The 6,038-nt window shown below is 41.6% G+C and overlaps 1 pseudogene; it reads right to left on the bottom strand.

Annotated features, from left to right (window-relative positions):
- Positions 1-3,276: 3,276 nt before the first annotated feature.
- On the bottom strand, positions 3,277-4,247 carry LOC125341475 (annotated as a pseudogene).
- Between the last annotated feature and the right edge of the window lie 1,791 nt (positions 4,248-6,038).

Below are 6,038 nucleotides of genomic sequence, written 5' to 3'. Positions count from 1 at the left end.
CCTCTAGGACCAGTCTTACAATGCATAGTAGGGGATTCCCACCACTGGAACAGTGGAGAAGATGTCAAATCCACAGGCCCTCCAGACCATCCAGGCTGGTCAATGGCAGCTGCCAAAACATCTGGGCCTAGTGGAAACCAGGTGGGGCAAACAGCATCTCCTATCAAAGCAACTCTAGAAGTGTTATGCATAAGCTCCATCTTTTTACATCCAAATATCTTTTTCCTACTGAATAAAACAAGGCCATAGTCTATCCCTGCATACCTTACCATGTGTACGTTCTACTACATGAAAACATCCATGTATGCTGTCCATGGACATGCAAATATGTGGGCTAGCAAAAAGCTCGCTCCAATTTATAAGCTTAGAATATGGGACTTGAAACCCAACACTCTCTCCCCTAAACAATCCCTGTGGCATTAGTAAACACTCTAATAGATGGTTCCTCCCACATTACTGGACAGGCAAGGGGGGTGGGGAAGGCAAGTATGCCCAGTGGACTTCATCGGACACTTGGGCTCATGTTATCAAGGCCAGCATAGCCATAAACATGGTTTTACAAGAGAAGTTCTTTCACTATCTCCTGACCCTTGGAGGAGAGGGTCTTTATTTGTCCCCATGTTGGGAATGGAGCCCTCTAGCTGCAGGTTTGAGGCACGCACTCCTTTAAGCCCATTTTTTGGAACAACCGATGTAGTCTCAGCATGGTCAACGAGCTGGCCTGGAATCCACCTCGGCGACTCCATATCCTGTAAAAACACAAGCATATTCTTGGCCCCATCATAAGAAGGCATCAGGACCATAATAGACTCCTGTTAAAGGATCTTTCCATCACAGCATTGCCGTTGGCATGGGAACTATCTCCCATCAGTGCTGCGCAGCAGTGAAGTCATCCTTGGGGACAGTTAAGGAATTTGAAACACAAATAGATATAACAGTATTTGGTAAAGTCTCCCGAGTAGCTAATTCCCCCTTTTAATTTTTGGAATTTGATTTTTTAAAGTGGCATGGGCTTGCTCAACAATGCCTTGTCCTTGTACATTGTAGGGGATGCCCGTGGTTAGAGTAATAATGTAGTCGTGACCACAATGTTTTAAAGGCCTGAGAAGTATAGGCAGGACCATTATCAGTTTTAAATTGTTGAAGCAAATCCATTAAGGCAATAGCCATAAATAAATGCACAGCAACATTTTTATAAGACTTTTTGTGTGAAAGGAGGCAAAAAGCAATCCAGAGTAAGTGTCCACAGAAACATGAACATAGGATAAGCCACCAAAAGAAGGTATATGGGTCACATCCGTTTGTCACAATTTTTTAGGCAGAAAACCCCATGGGTTACCCCTGACGGTGGGAATAGCAAGAGTAAATGGACAATGGCCACACTGGAGAACAATAGTATGAGATTGCTCATGTGTTAATTTAAGGTGCTTAGGAAGGGTGGCTGTATTTTGATGAAATTTTTGATGGGCATCATGTGTAGCATTAACAGAAATTGAATAAGCATGGCAATACAAGGAAACTTATTAGGAAGGACATTGTTATACATTAAATGTCCAGACAAAAGAGAATGTGCACATATATAACAAATATATATAGGAGTTGTGTGCTGCAACAGTTGTTGGAGGGAAGTAAAAAGGTGCAGCAGCTCCTCAACTGAAGTAAGAATAATGACATCCTGGATGCGCTGTAAAGCAGAAACAACATATTGACTGAGTACAAATTTATAGTAAAAGAATACTGTTGTAAAGCCCAAATGGTGGCCAACAGCTCCACCCTTTGTGTAGATGTGCTATTATATTGAACCTGTGTGGTGGACGTATGATGAGGGCAGTGTAACCAAAACCCTACTTTTTAAAATTTTTAGACCTATCAATAAACACATTGGGAACATTAGCAATAGGTTTGGGGAAAATAAAGGAGCAGGCAGTACCATAGTGACCATCAGCAAACTGCAATAATGGTGATTCGGGCAAGTGAAAAAGTACCTGCCCAGGAAATTTGGCCATTGCAATTTGCCATTCCAAGGAAATTTGTAAAAATTAATTCCTAGTCATGAGCAGGCCTAAGGCATCAGGCTCATGCCCATTCAACTGAATATAGAGCCTACCTCCCTTAGAAATAAGTGAGGAAATTAAAGCAATCAAAGGTTTAGTTGCACTCATAGACGGTAAAGCCAAAAATATCCATTCAATGGGAGCATCCTTCCAAGGAACAGCAATAGGGAATTTACTAGAATTTAAAATACATAAAACAATGGGTTAGGAATAATCTATGCATAGAAGTTGAGCCTTACTAATTACATACTCAATAACTTTTAATGCCTCAACCACTTCAAGTGTAAGTATTCTTGGAGAAAATGGGTTAGAGTCTCCCTGTAAAATCTGGAAAATAGGTTGTAAATGTTTGGAAGTAATTTTTAGTGAGGGGTGAATCCAATTAATATCCCCCAGTAAGTATCTTTTTCCATCCAAAAACTTGTATTCCACTTACATGAACTTAATACATGTGTTCTTAACAATTACCCTTGGATTGATCATGAAAATTTCATAGGACATTAAACAAATCAGCCATCATCTCAAGTTATTTCCTTGTTAACTATTTTTACAGCACATGCATGTTAGGCAAGTATCAAAAAAGAAAAACAAATCACAAAAGCAAAACATAATCTAAAAAAAAAGTTAAATACATGGGGTTTTTGTTTACTGCTGTGCTTGATAGACATGAATAGTGAATACCAAGCAGTTCATTTTTACTGCATCTTTACTTTTACATTTGTTCTTAGGTTGCCTAAAACCTTTAAATACAAATAAAATGTGTAGCAAAAATAATGAGAGCAAACAGCAGAAAACTTTACAAATAATGGAATGTGAACCGTTTCTGCCCTTATCTGGAGTTAATTGGGTCACAACTTTGTCCAAGAACACTTCTGGTGCTACAGTCGAAGGTGTGCAGGTGTGCATACTGAGATAAGATTCTTCCACAGAAATACATGATTCCAACATGCAATATCCATGGAATATCTGTTTGTACCACAGCCTTGCAAGTGTTCCAAACCTTTAAAGTACCCACAATAACTAAACCTGTGACTGGAGCCAATTTCCGTTTTATTCCCCACCAGTACAAACCAAAATGTAGGCAGTTTTCTTCACTTAGACATGGAAGCAGTTTTAACACTGGCCCTTGTGAAGCCACAATGTACCAAAAGTACTATGCCAAACATTTATAACTTGTATAAAACTTCCACATCCCCATATTGGCCACCTCAAGATGAAAACAGATAACCCCTTAAATGTTAACTGGCTCTACTCCCCTAATATTAAACATGAAAACCACATGGTAAATATAGAAATTCAAATAAAAGTAACATAAACCTGTCATAAATCGTAAACAAAAATCTATTTGTGGGACAGCATGGATGACAAATGGTCTACTGTGTAAATTTTAGAATGAGGCAGACAAAAGTTGGAAGGCCAGTTAATTTTCCCCTCTTACTCCCACTTCCGCTTCGTCTCCTTGGGTATCTGATGTCCACAATGTCAATTTGTCTTTCAGTAACTGCTTTATTAGAGTGCTGTCTTTGTACAACTCGTCACTTAATGTATCAAGTTCAGCGATGGCTTCATCAAAAGCTGTCTTTGCAAGAGAGAACTGCTTTCTCTGGGGAGTTCAGAATCTCTTAATAGAACACCGAGAAGTTAAGGGCCAGAACCAATCTGATAGGATGCATAGGTTGCATTTCCTTTTTGCTGATTTCAAAAGCTTCTTGGTATGCTTATTGTGACTGATCCACAATACCTTTCTTGTTGTCACTGGCAGCAACCTCAGCCAAGTAGCAGTAGTACTCTCCCTTCATTTTCAAATAGAAAACCTTGCTCTCTGCTTGTGAAGCATTAGGGATCAAGAACTTTTCCAAAAGAGACAGTACCTCATTGCAGATATCTCTTAGTTTGGTCTCAATTTTCTCTCTGTATTCTCACGCCATCTGCTGCTTTTTCTCAGCACCTTCCACCTTTTGCTCAATACTTGAATCGACCCTCCAAGATGACCTACGGGCTCATACAACATTTTTCTAAGCAACCGAGAGAAGATTCCTTTCCTCATTAGATAATTCACCTCCTTGCTCAGTTACAGACTTTATGCAGGCTGCCATGTCATCATATCGTTCAGCCTGCTCAGCCAGTTTGGGCTTCTACACCAGCTCATTTTTATCTATGACTGGATGTTCTGTGTCTCGAGTGGGTGGCGGAGGATGGACAGGGGTTCAGCGGTCTCTGGGCTGCAGTGGGAGCAGCAGCAAAGTTGAGACTCTGTCCCTCACCCAGTAACTTTTGAAAATCATTAAGAGTTTGCAACTGGGCTCGGGATATAGCCTAGTGGCAAGAGTGCCTGCCTCGGATACACGAGGCCCTAGGTTCGATTCCCCAGCACCACATATACAGAAAACGGCCAGAAGCGGTGCTGTGGCTCAAGTGGCAGAGTGCTAGCCTTAAGCGGGAAGAAGCCAGGGACAGTGCTCAGGCCCTGAGTCCAAGGCCCAGGACTGGCCAAAAAAAAAGAGTTTGCAACTGTTCCATTCTTATTTTTAGCTTTTGGGGAGTGACTCCTGCTGGAGATGTGATAACCTAAATATGAAAGAGAATGTCTTCTCTCAACTTTCTCAGGGGCCACAATCAGGTTATACAGCAGTATGGACTAGTGCATATCTTGGAAAATAAGATTAATTTTTTCTTCAGTAGATGCTCCAATTAGGATATCATCCATGAATTATATGGGCAGAGGGATATTTTTTACATATGGGCCATACGGCCTTGTCCACATATAGCTGGCATAACGTGGGGCTGTTGACCATTCCTTGGGGTAGCACTGTCCATTCATATCTGTCATAGAGCTGAATCATAATAATGCTGGGAACAGAAAAGCGAAATTTTCTCCCATCCCCTGGATATATAGGTATAGTAAAAAAAAAAAAAAATTATATCCAATACCAATAGGGAAAAAGATAAGGGAATAGCTGTTGGTGAGGGCTTGCCAGGTTGTATAGTACGCATTGGAAACATAGCCTTATTAACCTCTCTTCATTCCTGGAGAAGTCTCCATTTTTTAAATTTTTTAAAAATAACAAGTATAGGAGTATTTCAGAAAGTAGTGGAAGGCTTAATATGGCCTTGTAACAATTACCCATGAACAAGAGCCATGGCAGCTTCAAGTTCTTCCTTATGTGATACCCACTGATCTACCCATTTTCCAACCTGTAGGTTATGCATGTAAAGCTGATGTAATCAGTGGCCCTGTAGAAAAGCCAAACGTCTGTTTGGGTTTGCAACAGGCTGGTAAGGTTCCAACCTTCCTTTCCCTTGCAGCCCCAGACCTGACATCCCATCATTTCCTTGATTAAGCATTTGTTGAGTAACAACTGGGCTTGGACTGTGGATGTAAGCACCCATCTGAGACAGCACATCACGGCCACACAGATATACTGGGAGATCAGGCAGAACAAAGGGTTGAAAAGTGCCTGAATGACCCTCCTTGTTTAGCCACTATAGCATGGGAGAACTCTTTTGAGTAATTTTGCACATGCCTATTGTAATGGGGAGGCCAGATCTGCCCAGTGCCATTAATAGCTGTGGAGGGACTTCAGGTTGACTCCAGCTCAGATTAGAGCAGAAGCCAACTCCATCTCCACTAAGCCCTCCCCCACCCTATTCAGGGAAGTTCCCTTTACTATGTAGATTGACTACCTGAGGCCTGGGAGCTTCAAGGGAACAGGCTGTGAGTAGGCATATCCGCCTGCATCATGTGAGCCCCGCCAAATCCATGCGTCAATTCTAACTAGAATGATAGGTTAGTTCAAATAAATATTATGAGACAGACTGTAACTCTATTGGGAGTCTGGGCTCCACATGTGGTTGGCAGTTTCGGCTCCCGAGTCCGGGCTGCGACCAAGGCCGGTCGGTTCACTTTTTGTTCACTTTTTACTTCTCCAATAAAACTGTCTTTTTGTCACCTTGTAGCTGGAGACTGTGTGGTGGACTCTTGGG

The sequence above is a fragment of the Perognathus longimembris genome, chromosome 24 (assembly GCF_023159225.1).
Source record: "Perognathus longimembris pacificus isolate PPM17 chromosome 24, ASM2315922v1, whole genome shotgun sequence".
NCBI classification, from domain to species: domain Eukaryota; kingdom Metazoa; phylum Chordata; class Mammalia; order Rodentia; family Heteromyidae; genus Perognathus; species Perognathus longimembris.
This window is presented reverse-complemented; position numbering and strand designations above follow the sequence as displayed.